The sequence below is a fragment of the Callithrix jacchus genome, chromosome 13, assembly GCF_049354715.1.
Source record: "Callithrix jacchus isolate 240 chromosome 13, calJac240_pri, whole genome shotgun sequence".
Taxonomy (NCBI): Eukaryota; Metazoa; Chordata; class Mammalia; order Primates; family Cebidae; genus Callithrix; species Callithrix jacchus.
The window spans coordinates 17,416,889-17,438,431 of NC_133514.1; the positions used below are offsets into that span (position 1 = coordinate 17,416,889).

The 21,543-nt window shown below is 36.6% G+C and overlaps 1 protein-coding gene and 1 non-coding gene across 3 annotated transcripts in view; one reads left to right on the forward strand and one right to left on the reverse strand.

The window, feature by feature from the left end:
* The window catches only part of LOC144578932 (uncharacterized), a 324,136-nt gene that overhangs the window by 193,898 nt on the left and 108,695 nt on the right, over positions 1 to 21,543 (reverse strand). Inside the window, exon 2 of one of the 2 annotated variants that reach the window (XR_013525502.1) lies at positions 11,254 to 11,291. The exons of the other annotated variant lie outside the window; for it this stretch is intronic. The gene's annotated coding sequence lies outside the window, so the exon portion shown is untranslated. The remainder of the gene's footprint in view (positions 1 to 11,253; positions 11,292 to 21,543) is intronic. 2 annotated transcript variants of the gene reach the window in all.
* LOC118147107 (U1 spliceosomal RNA) lies at positions 2,828 to 2,990 on the forward strand. Its single transcript, XR_004733270.1, has one exon. It is a non-coding gene; the product is annotated as a U1 spliceosomal RNA (small nuclear RNA).

The following is a 21,543-nucleotide window of genomic DNA, read 5'->3' on the forward strand; positions in this document are numbered from 1 at the left end:
GAAAAAGAAATTGAGAGTGGAGGAAGGATCACACGTGTTCATAAGCTGACAACATAAAGAACTGCCCGATACCAGTCTTGAAATTACTTGGTGTTATTTGCCTACTAAATCAACATCTGCCTCAGATGACTAGGAATTAAATTTTTAAAAATCTCTCTCATGCTGCAAAATTGCTAATAATGACAATCAGTTCTCCAGAGCTAAGCATAATTGGAAATATTTTTTCTCGGCGACTCAAAAAGTAAAATATTAAAAGTATATTTAAAAGGTGCTACTTCTGAAATACAGAGTCAAGGAAAAGGAAAAGTGATTTAATCGATAATGTCAAAAATAAGAATAAAATTGGTTACTTAAGAACAAAATAGCAGCATGCCCTTTTCTATGAGTAAATTGCAGATAATGGGTAATCAGAGATAGGAGTATATTGACACAATATGTGATACAAATTCCCAGAGGCATAGATAATGCATTTACTAAAGAAGTCCCGACAAGCCTTGCTAATTGTTCAAGGACGATCCTGAGCATCTCACATATACATCTAATACTAGAGATAATAAGTAAAGTTACCTGCTATTACATCAATCTTTCTCACTAGGAACTAACATCTATAAAGTTAAAAGACATGTAATAACCATTATTGTCTCAGTATGTAGCAAATAACGAGTACAGTTGTCTCTTATAATGTGGGCTTCCACACAGAAATAAGAGCAGTTACAATGTCTGGGCAGTTAAACATCCAGACACTCTTAGCTGGATGACAGAACAAAGTTGTGACTGGGCGCTTGGTTTTAATCCAATTGCATCTGTACTACATCAAGTCGGACTCAGGTATTTGTAATTGTGGATCATACCCTTTTATTGTTCACACTTCTGATGTTCTGGACCCTCCCCTTTTGCATTTCTTTTGTTATTTTGCTGAGATATGATAAGAAAGAGAAAGAGAAAGGGATGGGATGTATCTTCCCATCCGGAGGAAGACAGAATCAGCTATTGTGATTCTATTGTCTCTTATCTCTATGTACCCACGGAGGATTGCTTCCAGGACCCTTGCAGATAGAAAAAAATCCATGGATGCTCAAGTGTCTTCCATAAAACGTAGTAGTATTTACAGATAACCTGCAAACATCCTCCTCTGTGCTTTAAATCAACAGACTCACTATAATACTAAAAACAATGTAAATGTTATGCTAGTCAATGTAATTGTTTTTAATTGTATTGTTTTCATTATTGTATATGCATTTATTTTTCTGTATTTTTGATCCTAAGTTGTTTGAATCCTCAGATGCAAAACCCATGGATATAGAGGGACAATATACATGGCAAACGTTGACTGAATGAAGTGTGTAGTTGATGTAGGTAGTTGAAATGCCTCATGTAACCCCAAAAGGTTTAAAATGCTCAGGATAGCTGATTCTATTTTCCTCCTGAACGGAAGATACATCCCATCCCTTTCCCTTTTGTGTCATATCTCAGCTAAATAACAAGAGATGCAAAAAGGAGGGCCCAGAACATCAGAAGTGTGAACAACAAAAGGGTATGATCCACAATTATAAATACCTGAGTTCCACTCGATCTAGTGCAGACGCAATCGGACTAAAACCTAGAGCCCAATCACAACTTTGTTCCGTCATCCAGCTAAGAGTGTCTGGATGTTTAACTGCCCAGACATTGTAATTGCTCTCATCCCTGTGTGGAAGCCCACATTATAACACCAACCTGGCTTGTCTTCTAGTCTCTTAGATTTCTAATCATTGCCACTTGTATTTTAATTTTGAAATTATATTATTAATATAAGGTATAAGCTGTGCCAAAATCCTCTCAACCTCCCACCTTCTCAGTCTAAAGCTAAACTTTGACAAGAAAATACTCCTTTATACAATCAGGGATAATATAACCTGTCACTTACTGAAAATCCATTAATATGAAAAAGAAATTGTAGGTATTGAGAGTAGTGTTAGCATAATAAGTTTTAAGATGATGCGCTAGTGGAAAAAAAAGTAAGAGGCAAAAACAAGGCAGAAAAATTCCCATTTACAGATAAAAAGGTTTTATAAGCTTAGAGGGAACAATGTTGAAAGATTCAGAAACTTTATTTTAAAAAATATTTACCATAGTGAATAATACTCAAATTCCAGTGTCTATATGGATATAACTAATTATTTTTATAAGTAGAATATACAAAAGGGGAATCAGAAAAACCTGCAGGTAGATCACCTGAGGTCAGGAGTTTGAGACCAGCCTGGCCAACATGGTGCAACCCTGTCTCTACTGAAAATACAAAAATTAGCTAGGCTTGGTACCCGTAATCCCAGCTACTCTGGAGGCTGAGGCAGGCGAATTGCTTGAACCTGGGAGACAGAGGTTGCAGTGAGCTGAGATGGCGCTATTGCGCTCCATCCTGAGTGACAAGAGCGAGACTTCATCTCAAAAAAGAAAAATCCATTCCCATGGAATCAAGGTAGAAAGGGATTACAGATAACAATTGAGACTTTATAAGTAATAAACAGTACCTATAAAGTACTTTTTAAAGCAGAGGTGATATGCTCCAAGTCATGATGGAATTACAGGGACTAAATTTATACATACTTTGAAATAACAGGGGAAAAGCAGGCAAAATACAGGAAGGAGCAGTTTTCAGACATTGGAAAACAAGTAAATAATGGCAGGGATCCCTAAGAATCAGAAATCAAAGTAAAGGAGCCCTAAGATTGCTCTAGCTTCCTACCTGGAGAAAGTATGCTACATACAACAGATCAGCCCAAGCAGGACCTGGGTATTTCCCTGAGTTGAAGAGGCAGAGGTCAGGGTTTAAGAAGGCTAAGAATTCACACTTAATGGCAAGAGAGATACCATGGTCATGAAGGTGGTTTTCCTAGGGCGAGGCTCATCGATGCAAGCTGGATGCGCTGACCCCTGCAATTTCCCCAAATGTGAGAAACTCAACTGGCATAATTTGTGGTAGTGGGGGACTGTGTTTGGACTTTCCCCTGGTCTTCATGATTGAAGAACATGTCCAGGCTGGGCGAGGTGGCTCACTCCTGTAATCCCAGCACTGTGGGAGACAGGCAGGGGGATCGCCTGAGGTCAGGAGTTCAAGACCAGCCTGGCCAACATGGTGAAACCCCATCTTTACTAAAAATAAAAAACTAGCCAGGCATGGTAGTGCATGCCTGTGGTTTCAGCTACTTGGGAAGCTGAGGTAGGAGAATAGCTTGAACCTGGGAGGCAGAGGCTGCAGTGAGCCGAGATCACTCCACTGCACTCCAGCCTGAGCAACAGAGCAAGACTCCATCTCAAAAAAAAAAAAAAAGTCGGCTGAAATTCTCAATTCATGAGGCAGATTACTGAAGAGAAGTGAATGAACATCAGAGATTATCTGAGGGTTTCCTCAAGACTTTAACCAAGTACTGATCAGCATAGGCTTGAAAAGTAAGTCCTGAAGCTAAGGCAAGTAGCATTAGAAAGGAGCAGGGAGAATGATTTCCAAAAGACGGGACTAGTTCATGCTCTCAACAGCTGCAATGGAAACATCTCCTAAACCATAGCATTAAGTAAAGTAAGAGTCAGTAAAACATGACCCACAAGCCAAATCTGGCATGCTGCCTGATTTTTGGTGAGTACAACTTTGTTGGAACACAGCCATACTCACTTGTTTACATATGATCTATGACTGATTTCGTGCCGCAATAGCAAAATTAAGCCATTTCAACAAAGACCATTTGGCCCACAAAGTATAAAATATTTATTATCTGATCTTCTAGAGAAAAAGTTTACCAATGTTTGGATTAGAGCCCTCAAACGTATTTTGCCTCAGGAGTTGAGACAAATTAGTCCTAAAATAAAAGCTGTTCTGGACCCACAAAACAAAACTTCAAAACAAACTTTTAAGTAGCTTAGTGTGTACTGGAACATAGCCCAAAACTAAATTTATTATCTAAAATTTATAACATAAAGAAACAAAACAAAATTTATCATCTAAAACTCATAACTAGAATATAATTAAACATTACTAGTCACGAAAAGAACCAGAAAAATACGAAGCATACCAAGTCAGTAACAAGGAAATCAAAGAAATAACTAAAATAATAGAATTAGTGGACAAGGGTGTTAAAACTGTAATTATAAATACAACTCAATTTGTTCAAGAAGGTGGAGGAAAGTGTAAGTATAATAAAAAGAAAAGTAGAAGATTAAAAAATTGAACTGAAATGAAACTGCAAAAATGAAAAAAATGGGATCCTCTCAGGCATATAGAAATGCACTGACTGACAGATTAGACACTGAAAAGAAAAACAATAAACTTAGAGACATGGCAGGACAGGGTATCCAAAATAAAACAGAGGGAGAAAAGTATTTAAAAAATAAACAGAACACCAACATTTTTGCAATCTACCCATCTGACAAAGGTCTAATACCCAGAATCTATGGAGAACTTAAACAAATTTACAAGAAAAAAACAACCTCATCAAAAAGTGCACGAAGGATATAAACATACACTTTTCAAAAGAAGACATTACACAGCCAACAAACATATGAAAAAATGCTCATCATCACCAGTCATTAGAGAAATGCAAATCCAAACCACATTGAGATACCATCTCATGCCAGTTAGAATGGTGATCATTAAAATATCAGGAGACAACAGATGCTGGAGAGGATGTGGAAAAATAGGAGTGTAAATTAATTCAACCATTGTGGAAGACAGTGTGGTGATTCCTCAAGGATCTAGAAACAAATACCATTTGACCCAGCAATCCCATTACTGGGTATATATCCAAAAGATTATAGATCATTCTATTATAAAGACATATGCGCACATGTTTATTGCGGCACTGTTCACAATAGCAAAGACTTGGAACGAACCATGAAATTTGACCCACCTCACCAGAATTCATGGTCATTCTAATTTATAAAAGGAAAAATCTACCAAGTAACTTAATTATTTTCTGTAAACATCTACTTCTCAGTTATAAAACAGTACATCCCTCTTTGGCTCCTCCAGGACTTTTTTCTGTATGTGATACCTGTATATACACCCATCTATCTGAAAGAAACCTTCATGACCCAGGTACTGCGCTGAAATATGGCCCAGGTGCATGTGTCCACATGAATCAATAAGACAGATGCTGTTTCTGCCCCTACAGAGCACTCAGTCTAACTGGAAAGATACACAATTAAACAACTAATTACAATGAAATGGAATAACAGTCAGAGCAGGAGGAGTTCATGGTGCTATGGGGACATATAACTGGTGGATTTTATTGTTTTATAGAAGAAAAAATCTCCCTGAACTAATAAAGTTAATACATATTCTTGAAGTCAGTCAGATAAGAAGAGAGAGGCAGCAGTTTTCTCATGGGGAAAGTATCAAGAGTGAGAGAGCACTCATATTACAATAAATGAGGGGAGGTAGAGAAAGAAAAATGGGAAAACATGGGATCTTCTCAGGCATATTGAAAAGTTTTAATTTTCCCTGAAGACAAGGGGAACTGTTCAAGCATTTTAAGAAGAATGGAATTTTCTTTCTTATTTTTGTCTATTTATTGTTTTGACACAGAGTCTCACTCTGTCACCCAGCAGGCTGGAGTACAGTGGTGCAATCTCAGCTCACTGCAATCTCTGCCTCTGGGGTTCAAGCAATTTTGCTGCCTCAGCCTCCTGAGTAGCTGGGATTACAGGCACACATCACCATGCCTGGCTACGTTTTGTATTTTTAGTAGAGACAGGGTTTTGCCATATTGGCAGGGCTGGTCTCATACTCCTGGCCTCAGGCAATTCTGAAATGTACAACTGTAATCACTCTAACTGATGCTTCTTCCACTTTCCAAATGTGAAAATCATTACGGAATCCATCTCCCAACTTGTCACATTCTCCTAATCAAAATCTTTCAGGAGCTCCCCATCAACACCAAATACAATCCATTTCTTCACTTGATATTCCAGGCCTTTCACTGGCCTCAAATATCTTTTTAGACCTATCTCCCTCTACTTCTTGTCATATATTTTATAGTCCAACCAATTATTTCCAAAACTCAACCTGTGTCTTTCTATTTTTGTCTTTTTTTCACTGACTCTAGGAGATTCTTTTCTTTTTTACTTGCTTATATTATTCAGGATCTTATTTAAACGTCTTTTCTCTAAAATCTTCCTTAATTCCCTGAGGCGGTATTATTCTCTTTCCACTGAACTTTTTAAAATATTCCTTCAGTTTTTTATCTTTCCTACTAAATATTGGCATTGTGTAAGTCTATGTCATATACTTATTTAATCTCAAACACCTGATGGCAAAGGATAAACTTTATTAATGCTCATATCCTCTATAGATCTAAGCCATGTTCTTGCACTGTGATAGAAGAACACTTAATCAGTACATAAATGGATGAATGGTAGCTTTACCATTAGAAGATGAGAAGATTCTCTTGCTTCAAAGCTATAAATGGTATTGTAATTTATAGTATCACTTTCTCATAAACTTGTAACCAAGTTTCTGCATTATAGCATGTCACGAAATGACGGAATTTATGTCTATTTATAGGTTATTTATGAGTTGATAATAAAGAGTAAGCCTCAGAGTTTGAATTATTGTGAGAATCCTGCAAGAAATTTCAAGCAGTTTTTAAAGTACTAAGTGCTATGTAAATAGAAAAGTCTAGTATAAATTTGAAAAATTTCAGCATAATTTTTGCATTTAATATTGGTGATCTAGTAATGGTCCCTAAAAATAGATTTGTTTCAGTTAAAATCATGTGTACATATTTCTGTTATTAACACCAAATCGATATTTCTCATAGATTTTAGTCTAACCGTAAAATTTCCACCAGTGTTACATTACAGTTGAAGCTTTCTTGCATATTCCAGCTTGTGCCATAAGGCATAGTTCTTACTCTTAAGAATTTCATAAATACACTAATGAATGTAATATATGAAGTCTCAAAATAAAGGCCTATATGGAATACCATCTGAATACAAAGGTAGATCTCCTCTAAAAGACACTGGAAAAAACTTTCAAATATAATGAAACATTTGCTATGTCTTAAAAAATAAACATATTTTTAAACAAATGGGCTGGGGAAAAAAAGAGATAGAAAGAAATTTCAGATCAAAGAAATAACACGTGACATAAAATCCCAATATATTTCAGTAAAGAAAAATCCTTCCTTGCTATCTCTTTCTATAACAGGGGTGGGAAATGACAAGGTGGTGATTCTGACATGGACATAGTCCTCATTCATCTTTTATTTAACATCCAGCTCTTAAATCTTTCCACCATTCTTAAAAGGGAGAATGACTCAGAATGATAGAATTGATGTTGACATATCTGCTTTGCTTTAATAACAAGCTAATTACCACAACCAGTTATTAATTAACTATATAAATTTTACATGTACAACAGGATATCAAATGGGGTGTTTTCCCATCATGTTAATTTTGGCTGGTAACCCGATATCAAATGGTGATGAGTATCGAATATTCCAAAGAGATACCAGACCACCTAGCGGGTGGCCTAGCGAACAGGATTAGCAAACACTGGGCTACCTCCAGGGCATAAACCACCAAGGAAATCTGCTTATTGGTGAGGAGACGCTGGTGTGTTAGCATGTCTTTATCAAGAGCATTGCACGGTACCATATCTTCCCTTTTCTACCTTCCAACCTAGTAAGCTAGGTTTCAGAAATCTTGATGGGTATATCCTCTGAAGTTGTGGGGACATTGGGACTGATACCTGACTTATGCCCCTCTGCCCCCACCCCCAAAAAATCTAAAGGCCAGAAGCTGCTTAGAGCACCCTGGCCTGGCAGAAGAGATATGCTTAGAATGAAGGTCATAATATAAATATATTATGAATCCTGTATCAAAAGTAGAAAAGAATTCCCCATACTCTATTATGTAAAACAAGGTCTTCAAGTCTGGCTCCACTTACTGGAAAGAGATGAAGAATACATTGCACTTTGAGAATTTTTAGAAATTCCAGGACAAAAAGAGAGGTAGCATTGGGGAATGAAGCCAGATATGAGACAACTTAAGAGGAACCTGTCTGAAAGGCAGGCTTGGAGAGTAAGGCACTCCCAAGAAAGTTGTTTGGAGTGGATAGAAATGGACTGAGGAGAGTGCTGAGCAGCCAGCCATAAAATATTACATCCATCATGGAAGAGCAGGAGGAAGATTCCCAAAAATGAGATCCTCTGAGAAACAAACAAGAGGTCCAGAGAGAAATAACTTGCATCTGCCTCTGTCTCATTAGAAATGTACCAGTACTGGGTAGGAGCTATGCTGGCAAAAAAGAACTTTTCTATCCTTCCCTCTCTTCCCTTTCCCAGGCTCTTCCCTGTGAGAAGAGAGGCAGCTCAGTGAATGACAGGAGGAGGAGTAACATGGGAAAATACTGAGGAAGCTCACTACAACCTCTTTCCCTCATTATGGTTTTCCTAACCTGAAGTTATCCCAAGCTCGAAAAACTCGGAATTAAGTGAGAAACTGTTGTGAAATCAGAATGGACTAGACTCTTTAGTACCTGAAAACAAAACTACCTATTCACACTTAAGAATGATCAGAAGTCTCATGATTACCTGCTTGGGATTTCACCCTGGAGAAAGGAAAGAGTCAACAAGACAACTCTAAAGAAATAATGAAAAGAAAAAAACAGTAGGTTGCTTCTTACTCATACCTTATGGAACCCGTAGTGTTCAATAAACCAACTGCACATAAAATATCTAATGGAATTGTCCCCAGCAAATCCTTTGCCATAGACATGTACAGCATTGAGGGTCACCATCTGTCAGTGTGGACTTAAACACAGGTTTGTTTAACTCCAAATCTGGGATTTCACATCTAAGCTCTTCTGCGTTCTCATTACCTACACTATAAATTAAAAGTAGCATTACCATTAAACAGGCTTTGCTATGAAGGTACTTGATATTTTGCTTAATTTTTACCCAGATTCCAGAAAGGGAGATTATAAAGATGTGGCAAGAAGGAACTAGGAATAGCTGAGGGGCAAATAAAAGCTGTGTTATAATTGGGCCACCGGTACTTTCCCAAACTCTTCCTTTTTGTTCCTTAAAATACAGTTCAAATGTATCGATTTAGCAAATATTCACTGAGTTTCTCCTATGTGCCAGGCACTATATTTGACACTTAAGACATAAAATGAGCATGGTTTTCCTCCATTATGGGACTACAAGAACAGTGAGCAGCCAATCAGCCCATTGCAGCCCAATTTGTTATGTCTTCTAATGCAAATGTGCACACACAGAGAAGGGGACCTAGCCAAGAAAGTGACTTCTGAGCCGAGACCTGAAGGGTAAGCAGACAAGAAAAAGCAAAGAGCATGCAGAAAGCACATGCGAAGGACTGGATGCAGGAGCAGAAACCACAAGTTTAAAGAAATGACAGAAGGTGAGAAGTGCTGAGTCACAGAGGGCAAGGGAAGATGGTGAGAGATGCAGCAGCAAAGGGAAGCTAGACTCTGGCCACATTGAAAGGACTTAGACTTTCCAAGAAAAGAAGGGCAAAGACAAGAAGACCGCAGCCAACAACTCATGGGCTTACAAATTCCTGAAATCATATAAACGATTTGACTCCTGAAAAACCTGTCCTTCTGAACTTATCCAAACCAGAACTCTGATCCAAACAATGGGGAAAATGGGAAGAATGCAATGAACTGAATTTGATGTCTGGTTTCCCAAAAGCTGTTTTCTTTCCCGAGTCTGCACCTTATGCTGATACATGCTCAAGGAAAGGGCGTGTACCTCTGAAAGAACCATGGGGCCACACTGCATTAACGGGCATCCGGATAGACACGGATCCATCAAAAATATGACAACAAAACAACTCTGGTTGTTAAAATTTCTAAAGTGATGGGAGCTAAATTTGAGATGCCCTTTCCATTTTGAATCATGGAAACAACGTGTAAAGGAAATCATGGAAACAACTTTTGGTAAAGAAACAAATAAAACTTTTCTTTCGCTCTACAAATTTATTTTTCATTAGAAGTAGGTACTCCCTCAAGTGATATTAAACACTGGGCAAGCAACCCAAATATATTGTGTGTGTATTGGGTTGACTGTAATGTAAACTGATTCTAAAATGCTACAAAGCTATTCTTTTCTTCAGCTTTACTGTTTTATTAGGAACAGAAAATTACTAAACAGAGACACAGTTCTAGATTCTCTCCTTTACCATCACTTTAAAGCTGAAACATCTAGTCTCTCTCATTCCCAATCTTTCCTTCACTTTTAATTCTTTTCTTGGGCACTGTAGAAAAAGGAATAGACTCAGAAAAATAATTCTAATAAACAATGATAAAAATTTACAAATTTCATCATTCATTGAGCTCCTACTTGTTTTGCATAAATTATCCCATTTAATCCTCACAACACTCCACTGGCATAGGTAGTATTTTCTTCACTTTACAGATGAGGAACTAAGGCTCAGAAAGACACACTTAGAGGTTTGCCTGATCTGCAGGCATTGTATGTTCTCAGTTACTCCCGTGCAGTTGAAAATAATCTTCAGCTTTTTTACTCTTACCCAGGGCCCTGCATAGGTCTTGCATAGGTTGGACAGGAGTAAAATAAGGGTGCTCATCTGCTAATCATGAAGTGTGTTAGCATGAGAAAAATCTTTTATATTCATAAAAAAATGCAGTACTGCGGCCATATTCTTTATTCATACTTTTACTTTTGGTAAAGGAACAAATAAAACTTTTCTTTCACTCTACAAATTTATTTTTCATTAGAAGTAGGTACTCCCTCAAGTGATATTAAACATTGGGCAAGCAACCCAAATATATTGCCAAATTCCTTTCTTAATTTTGTAGTGTGAAGCTATTTCTAATTTTCTCTGACAGCAAGTTTTCTAGGCTGACAATTGCTCAGCATATTTGTATTGTAATACATTCTCCAAACTTCAGAGTTTTGCAATTGTAAAATGTAAAATTTCAGAGCTGCATCTTCTTAAAAGATTTCATTTTAAGGTGTGATATATGTAAAGAACGATATATTCTAACAAAAGTAAACACTCTACATACTTGCATTTTTAGTGATGATTATCAGATACTCAGTTTTTGCCTAGAAATTGTCTTTGTGTATATCATCATTTCAGAACAGATAACTTTTGCAAGATACCCTCTAATTTGCAAGTAAAGAAGCAGGTAGATTTAGACAAACTGAAACCCATCCCAGACCAACTAACATCGATGGGGCTGATCTGTTAATCTCTAAGACACTTAAATAAATTGAAAGCAAGGTATACCTTAAGTAACTTGAGAGGCCCCAGTCCTGCGATTTAGCCTAGAAATAAAGAAAAAAGGGGAGGAATTTTAAGGATCAAGATGGAAATCTGAAGATACGGAATTAAACCTTCCCTTTCCCCTGCCTACATCCAAATTTCCACTAGAGCAGACAAATGGAAATAAAGAGAAATCTATACAATTACAGAAAATGACACGTATAGACCAAATCAGGGCAGAGAAATGGAGAGTTGGCCAATCTCAGGTTTTTAAAAATTACTCATCTTTTATCAGCTTTATTGAGGTATGATTAACCAATAAAAAGTGTGTATATTCAAGGTGTACAATGTGACATTTTAATATATGTATACATTGTAAAATTATCAAGCTAGTTAACATATCTATATACACTTATGTACTCTCTTAGTGAATTTCAAGTATAATTATTATATCACCATGCTATACACTAGGTCACCAGAGTTTATTCATCTTACGGCTGCAATTTTTACCCTTGGACCAATTTCTCCCTATTTCTTCCATCCCTGTGACCCCTGATAATCACCCTTCTACTACCTGTTTCTATGAGGTTAACTTTTATATACTCCACATAGAATTGAGACCATGCATTATTCTTCCGAGTCCTACTTTAACTTTACTTGGCATAATGTCTTCCAGGTTCGTTGAGAAAAATAGAGCAAATAACAGCCATAACAACCCTTGCATTGTTCAAGGGTCAACTGTAATGGAGAAACTTCTTTGTAGACAGAAACTGAAAAAAGAGTTCTCAGGAGCTAAAAATATCACAAATGAAAAAAATCAATATAGACCTTACAGAGATTTTTAAATAATGTTGTGAATAATTTTTTGCTATTTAATTGCATAACTAAGGTAGAGTAGAGACATTCACTGATGTAGGAAATAGAAAATAAAAATAGGCTTACATGTATTAAAATGAATTGGTAACTTAAAAATCTTTATAACAAAAACTCCAGACTCTAATATCTTAACTGTTGAATTACTTCAAATATTTAAAGGGAAAATTTAATATCAATATATTCCCGCACAAACTCTCTAAGAAAATAATGAAGAAACCACTCCCTGACTCATTTGATGAGGCTAGTATTACCCTGATTAAAAAAAAAAAAGTCAAATTAAAAACAGACAAGAGGCAATCAAAAAATATATAGACAAATATTTTTCACAAACATAAACATAAAAATATTTATCAAAATTGTAGCTAACTGAACCAAGAAATAGAAGAATACAATGTGAGCTAGGAGATTGAATATAAAATTGGTTAACATTCAAAAAATCAATACAATTCATTATCCTGATAAAATAAAAACATAGCAGAAAAGGCATGTAACAGAAATTAACAGCTAATCATGGCAAAACTCTCAAAATAACAGCGGCAGAAATGAATCTGTTCACCTTGATCAAAGACATATGCGAAAAAATCTGCAACTAACGTAACATTAAAAGATTTTTTTTCTCCTAAGATTTTAAACAAAAGAGGGACGTTCACTCTCACTGTTCTTATTTTGTAATATACTAAGAGCACGAAATGGTACAGACAAAAAAATTATCTAAAAGCCTAAGATAGTAAGGGAAGAATTTAAAGTGTCTTTATTTGTAGAAGACTTAATTGTACATAGAAAATCCTAAACAATCTACAAAAAGCTCTACTAGAATAATTCAGCAAGACTCAGGAATGTAAGATCAAGGGAAATTCAGTTTTTTTTTCTGTACTTACAGAACAATTTTGGAAATTAAAATACAAAGCAACACCCCATTTAAAATAGAAAAACTATGAAATTGTAATAAATTTAACAAAATATGTACAAAACCAGTATAATGAAAACTCAAAGATACTTATGAGAGAAATTAAAGAAGACCTATATTAATGGAAGGATATAGTATGCTTGCGGTTCATAAGATACAGTATTTTGAGATGTCAAATCTACTCAAATTAATAATCTCAATAAAAATTCCAGCAAGTTTTTTGAGGATACTAATAAATTAAATGTGTATCAAAAAATAGAAATAAGATCTACTATTTGACAGCACACCGGGTAACTACAATCAATAATTGCATACTTTTAAATAAATCATATATTTTAGATAAATTTTGAATAAGACATAATTGGATTATTTGTGACTCAAATGATAAATGCTTGAAATGTGGATACCCTCGTCTTCATGAAATGATTATTAAACATTGCATACCTGTATCAAAACATCTCAGGTACCCAATAAATATATACACCTACTATATACCCAAAAAATTTACAAAAAATAGATTCTAAGATGACTTGAACATTCAAAAAACTCAGAACATTCAAATTTTGAAAAAGAACAAACATAAAGGAATCATGCTACCTAATTTCAATGCTTATTATAAAGTACCACATTTCAATGAAGAGAATGTGACATTAGAAAGTAAACATAAATCAAGGAAATATATTAGAACAGAAATAGATCCATGTATATTAATTTATTTATGACCAAAAAAACCCAAAGTATTTATTGTGGAAAGAAGTATGTTTTTAACAAATGGTGATAGAACAACTAAATATGTATATGAAAAAAATTCATAAGTAACTTTGACCCTTCCTTTACTCAATGTGTAGAAATGACCTTAAGATGGATCATAGAGTTAGATGTAAAGTCCAAAACTGCAAAACTTCTAAGAGAAAACATAGATAAAAAATTCCTTGCAACATTAGAAGTAGACAAAGATTTTTACATGGGATACAAAAAGCCCACATTATAAAAATGTAGTTATTAAAATTTTAAACGTTCGCTTTTTCAAAGGTGTTGCTAAGAAAATACAAGCAAGCTAGAAGTTGGCATAAAATTTGTTAATGCATATGTCTGAAAAAGAACTTTTAACCAAAAAATATAAAGAAAATAAGTCAGATGGAAAGCTATATAATTATTTCCATAAATTCTATTTTTAGGTCACAGAGTGTGAGCTATTTGAGGAAATGAACTGCATGTTCTTAATAATATATTCCTACACTGTACCTAGCACAGTGCTTGGAGTTCAGTCAGGTCTTATAACTTATTTGTTGGTCACATATGTCTTCTTTGAAAAATGTCTGATCATTAAGTGAAATAACACAGTCACGAAAAGACAAATACTTCACAATTACACTTATATGTTTAAAATAATCAAATTCATAGAATCAGGCCGGGTAAAGTGGCTCACGCCTATAATCCCAGCACTTTGGGAGGCTGAGGTGGGTGAATCCCCTGAGGTCAGGAGTTCGAGACTAGCATGGCCAACATGGTGAAACCCCGTCTCTACTAAAAATACAAAACTTAGCTGGGCATGGTAGTACATGCCTCTAATTCTGGCTACTCCAAAGGCTGACAGGCAGGACAATCACTTGAACCCAGGAGGCGGAGGTTGCAGTGACCCCAGACCACGTCACTGCACCCCAGTCTGGGAAATAGAGCAAGATTCCATCTCAAAAATAATAAATAAAATAAAAAATTTATTAAATCAAAGAGTAGATTGGTGGCTGCCAGTGGCTGGGGTGATGGGGAAAATGGAGACTTACTAGTTGATGGTCATAAAGTGTCAGTTAAATTAGATTAATAATTTTAGAAATCTACTGTATAACACTGTACCTACAGGCAACAATACCATATTGTACGCTTCAAATTTGTTAACGGGGTAGCTCCCATGCTAAGTGTTCTTAATACAATAAAATATAATTTTTGAAAAAAGAATTTTAAAAACAAATGAACCACTTTAATCTGCCTTTGACTTTCTTAATTAAGCTTCATGTTCTCAGCTATCTTCCTTCTTTTATGTTACTCTTGCTTTTTCCACTTTCACAATTAACTTAAATCAGCTTACATCATTTGGAATGTTTGTTTAATTTTTTTCTTAAGACTGTTTAGTACGTATTACTAAGAGCTCAAGAGCTTCTCTGAAAATATCTACAAGAGATATTGGGTTAGAAATTAGCATCAATTTAAAAGAAAGCATTATTTTGTTCTAAAAATATACTTTATCTACGTAACAAAGCCAAACACTACCATATAAAAAACGAAATCTGGTGACATGCTGCAAGTCCCAAAGGAGGTACTGGGGAGGGTTCCCAACCTGGTTTGCTGAGTTCATCAAAGCACACACTGGAGGTTTTACTTAAAACCCTGAATTTGCATAGCTCTTGAAGACAACACCTACTTGAACTAAAGCACTTATAAAAGATAAGCTGGGTTCCTTCCAAGTAACTTTGTTGGATTCTGGATTCCAGCCAAACTACATTTATATCTTTAATTTCTCTTTTGTTCTTATCACACCCATACACATGCACATGCTCGTGCATACACACGCGCGCGCGCACACACACACACGCACCCTTCCCCTGGAATCTACACAATGCTATGCATAGGAAAGTACATTTCTTGACCTTTCTGCCACATTCTCATTTCTGCACAGCTCAACATTTTTTTATTCAAAAGGCATTCTCCTAATTTTAAAGCTCCTATTTTTTTTTTTATGTATTTTGGTCTCTGGTGTATATGTGCATGTCCTGCATCCTGCAGGATTGTTGCATAGGTATATACATGCCATGGTGCTTTGCTGTCTCCATCCCCCGCCAACCACCCCCACCCCCATCACCTGCATCAACCATTTCTCCCCGTGTTATCCCTCCCCATCCTCCCCTCCTCTCCCCTCCACCCCCACACCTAGCTCAGAGAGAGTTGTTCTCTTCCCAGTGCCCAAGCGTTCTCACCGTTCGTCGTCCCTCTATGAGAGAAAACATGAGGTGTTCGGTTTTCTGTTCTGTATCAGTTTGCTGAGAATGATGGTTTCTAGATTCATCCATGTCTCTACAAAGGACACAAACTTATCGTTTTTTTATGGCTGCATAGTATTCCATGGTGTGTATGTGCCACATTTTCTTTGTCCAGTCTATCATTGATGGGCATTTGGGTTGGTTCCAGGTCTTTGCTATCATAAACAGCACTGCAATGAACATATGTGTACATGTGTCTTTATAATAGAACCATTTGGCCGGGCACGGTGGCTCAAGCCTGTAATCCCAGCACTTTGGGAGGCTGAGGCGGGTGGATCACGAGGTCAAGAGATCAAGACCATCCTGGTCAACATGGTGAAACCCTGTCTCTACTAAAAATACAAAAAATTAGCTGGGCATGGTGACGTGTGCCTGTAATCCCAGCTACTGAGGAGGCTGAGGTAGGAGAATTGCCTCAACCCAGGAGGTGGAGGCTATGGTAAGCCGAGATCACGCCATTGCACTCCAGCCTGGGTAACAAGAACAAAACTCGGTCTCAAAAAAATAAAATAAATATAATAGAACCATTTATAATCCTTTGGGTATATACCCAGTAATGGGATTGCTGGGTCAAATGGAATTTCTATTTTTAGATCCTTGAGGAATCGCCACACTGTCTTCCATAATGGTTGAATTAATTTACACTCCCACCAACAGTGTAAAAGTGTTCCTACTTCTCCACATCCTCTCCAGCATCTGCTGTCTCCAGAAATTTTAATGATCACCACTCTAACCAGTGTGAGATGGTATCTCAATGTGGTTTTGATTTGCATTTCTCTAATGACCAACGATGATGAGCATTTTTTCATATATTTGTTGGTCACATATATGTCTTCTTTTGAAAAATGTCTGTTCATATCCTTCGCCTACTTTTGAATGGATTTGTTCTTTTCTTGTAAATCTGCTTAAGTTCTTTGTAGATTCTGGATATTAGCCCTTTGTCAGATGGGTAGATTGCAAACATTTTTTCCCATTCTGTTGGTTGCCAGTTCACTCTGATTGTTTCTTTTGCTGTGCAGAAGCCAAAATAGACAAATTAGATCCCACTTGTCTATTTTGGCTTTTGTTGCCAATGCTTTTGGTGCTTTAGTCATGAAGTCCTCGCCTGTGCCTATGTCCTGGATAGTGTTACCTACGTTATCTTTTAGGTTTTTGTGACGTTAATTCTTATGTTTAAATCTTTAATCCATCTGGAGTTAATTTTTGTATAAGGTGTAAGGAAGGGGTCCAGTTTCAGCTTCCTGCATATGGCTAGCCTGTTTTCCCAACGCCATTTATTAAACATAGAATCCTTTCCCCATTGCTTGTTTGTGTCCTGTCTGTCAGAGATCTACAACCAAAGATGGCTGTAGAGGTGTGGCATCGTTTCCGAGGCCTCTGTTCTATTCCATTGGTCTAGATCTATGTTCTGGTACCAGTACCATGCTGGTAGCCTTGTAATAGAGTTTGAAGTCAGGTACAGCGATGCCTCCAGCTTTGATCTTTTTGCTTAGGATTGTTTTGGCTATGTGGGCTCTCTTTTGGTTCCATATGAAGTTTAAAGTGGTTTTTTCCAGTTCTGTGAAGGCAGCCAATGGTAGCTTGAAGCAGATAGCACTGAATCTATAAATTACTTTGAGCAGCATGGCCATTTTCTCAATATTGACTCTTCCTTACCATAAGCATGGAATATTTTTCCATCTGTTTGTGTCCTCTCTTATTTCCTTGAGCAGTAGTTTGTAGTTCTCCTTGATCTTTTACATCCTTTGTTAGTTGTATTCCTAGGTATTTTATTCTCTTTGTAGCAAACATAAACGGGAGTTCACTCATGATTTGGCTCCCTCTTTGGGCTACTTTCAGAGTCCTTCTAGTCCCCCCAAAATGAACCGAGCACCTCATTTGGAATCATGAAATCCTCTAGCCCTCTGCGTCCCATTTCCTGGGAGCTGCATTCCAGTGTTGCCCCCTCTCAGCCATCTTGGCACTGCCCCCCTACCCGTGGGACTATCTTACACACTTACTCTGGTAAAACATCCTTTGAAATAAAAATCTTTGTAGCCTAACAAGGAGGTGGATATTTTCAAAGCCAAAATTTTAGGTGTACTGGTGGTAGCTGTAGGACTTTGAACTTGGAATTTTGTGGACTCCTATTCATAAATATGTTTGAAAATGGCCCCAGAAACGAGAAATAGAAGCATTATTTAGATACCATCAAATGTTAAATGAAAGGCTTAGATTACATGATCTCTAATCAACAATATACCTTTAATAATGAAGTAATCTAGATAGCATAGCTGTGGACTGATGACTTATTCTGGGAGAGGAGAGGATGGACGGAAAGGAAATGTTTACTGATACAAGCAGATGTTTTTACAAGCCATGGCAATGAACGGTCCAAAGATTGTTCATGTTAGATGCTGTGCCAACTCATTGCATATTAAAAATCTAACTTTCACTGGCATTAAATGACTTATTTTATGTTAATAGGAAAATGCCTTTGAAGTTATACTCCTCCTGTATTTAGCATAAGGTTAAAAATCTTTTTAATGTTTCCTAATTTTGCAAATGTATTCATTTAAGTCACTCTAAGCTTATTGTGTTAGAAGTAATTAACAGGAATGTTAGAAGTAATTAACAGGGAATAAATGTAATACACCATTAACTATGGGCATAACTACTTTTAAGAAAAGTTATTCATTTAAAAATACATATGTTATGTAATTTCCAAAGTCACCACATCTATAGTTACTTTAAGCATTGACTACAAAATAAAAAATGCTTTTGAGTATTGCAAATATGTTCTTTTGATACTAAATGCCACAAATGGGCATTATTAAATTTGGAAAATTGTTACATACTTTCTAAGTATTAATGGAATATTGACAGCCACTGTTTTTCTGCTTGTATACTAACCAAAATTAAAATCACATGAAGTCTAGGTTTCCTTTAAATTACAGCTATTTTCTAGGAAGGGATATGGATGCTTGGTTTTCCCCTCACTAGAGACTTCGATATATTCCTAGCAATAAAGGTTTAAAGTTCTCAGGTTGCCTCATGCCACCCCTCCCCCAAGCACCTGACTTATTTATGCCTTCCTTTCCTGCTATTTTACTGTGTGTTTAGCCTTCCTAGAGCAGCAGTTTCCTTAGCAACAGGCTTGCCCTTTTAGAAGCTCAAACCATGACAGCCGCTTACAGGCAGGCAGTCTCCAGGGCCTCTGTGCTGCCTCTTTCCCCTGTCTCTCCCATGAATGTTCAAAGGTCAAAAAGTAAAGTTCATGATGTTTCACTCTTTTCAAACAAAGGGCAAGAGTCTACAACAGGTTGAGAAAAGACATTTGAATGGGGATATCTTAAGTCGCAATCTCAAATTTGTATGGAAAAGAACTATTTTCACTGAAGACAAGGAAGGAGAGGTGGAAGCAGAGATTTTAAAGGATCAAATCTGGAAGGTTGGCTACCCATGGAAACACACAGTGGAAGCCTCACATGAGCTTGTGGGAAAGCAACATAATCTGTCATCCCCTTTCACAGGAATCTCTAAATGAGAAGAGATGCTGAGGGTACTCTTGGCCAGCACAAATCCTGGTGCAAGAATCAGAATTTAGGATTCTGTGCTGTAGGCTCTGATACTTTTTTGTTTGCAATTCACCCCTTCTAGATATAAATTTTAGACATTTAAAAAATATAATCAATGAGACAGTCATTTACCGAATTTATTAACGTTAAGAACTTGAAGACTATTTTGTGCTGATTAGCTTTTTTTGCATATAATTGTATTGAGTTATCAAACATTTGTTAAGTGTCTACTATGTGTCAAGAAGTCTTCCATATCTTAGATGTATCACTGAACAAAACTTTTTTTTAATTTTCCTTGAAAATATATTCAAATTTAAATTTATGCCGATGCGGTTAAAACATGGCACTTCTAAGAATTCACAGAAAGTAACTTCAAATTGTATTACAAAGCTATTATAGTTAAAACAGCATGATACTGGCATAAACATAGATACAATGACCAATGGAACAGAATAAAGAGCTCAAAAATCAACCCACACATTTAAGGTAAACTGCTTTTCCACAAAGTTGCCAAGAATACACAGTGAGAAAAGGTTATTTCTTGAAAGGATCTTCAATAAATGGTGTTGGGAAAACTGAATAGCAACATCAAGAATGAAATTAGACCCTTATCTCACACCATATATGGATGGTCCCTGACTTACGCTGGTTTTTTATTTTGATTTCTTTTTTACTTTATCATAGTGCAAAAGCAATACATATATGGTAGAAATTATATTTTGATTTTTGAATTTTGAACTTTTCCCAGGCTAGTGATATGTAGCATTATATTCTCTTGTAGTGCTGGGCAACAGCAGCAAGCCATTCCTATTTTCATTTCCAGTACAGTAGCCAATGAAGCATATGAGATATTCAACACTTTATTATAAATAGGCTTTGTGTTAGACAATTTTGCTCAAGTGTAGGCTAATGTAAGTATCTTGAGCATTTTTTTTTATTATTATACTTTAAGTTCTGGGGTACATGTGCAGATGGTGCAGGATTGTTACATAGGTATACACATGACATGGTGCTGTGCTGCATCCATCCCCCCATCATCTATATTAGATATTTTTCCTAATGTTATCTCTCCCCAATCTCCCCACCCCCAACAGACCCCCGTGTGTGATATTCCCCTCTCTGTGTCATGTGTTCTCATTGTTCAACACTGACTTATGAGTGAGAACATGTCGTTTTCTGTTGTATCAATTTGCTGAGAATGATAGTTTCCAGCTTTATACATGTCCCTGTAAAGGACACGAACTCATCTTTTTTTATAGCTACATAGTATTCCATGGTGTATATGTGCCATATCTTCTTTACCAGTCTATCACTGATGAGCTTTTGGATTGGTTTCAAGTCTCTGCTATTGTAAACAGTGCCACGTGGTTTGTTTGGTTTTTTTTTTTTTTTTTTTTTTTTTTTGAGACAGAGTCCTGCTTTGTCGCCCAGGCTGGAGTGCAATGGCATGATCTCAGCTCACTGCAACCTCTGCCTCCTGGGTTCAAGTGATTATCCTGCCTCAGCCTCCCAAGTAGCTAGGATTACAGGTGAGTGCCACCATGCCCAGCTAATTCTTTTGTGTTTTTAGTAGAGGTGGGGTTTTGCCATGTTGGCCAGGCTGGTCTCAAAATTCTGACCTCAGGTAATCCACCCATGTCAGCCTCCCAAAGTTCTGAGCTTACAGGCGTAAGCCACTGTGCCGGGCCTCCTGAGCATGTTTAAGGAAGGCGAGGCTAAGCTATGATGTTTACTAGATTAGCTGTAACAAATGCACTTTTTACTTACAATGTTTTCAATTTATGATGGGTTGGAGATGTAACCCTATCAGAGGTGAAGAAGCATATGTACAAAAATCAACTCAAAATGGACTAAAGACTTAAACCTAAGATCTGGAACTGTAAACTGGAAGAAAACAGAGAGAAGACTATACAACATTAGTTAGACAATGATTTTTTGG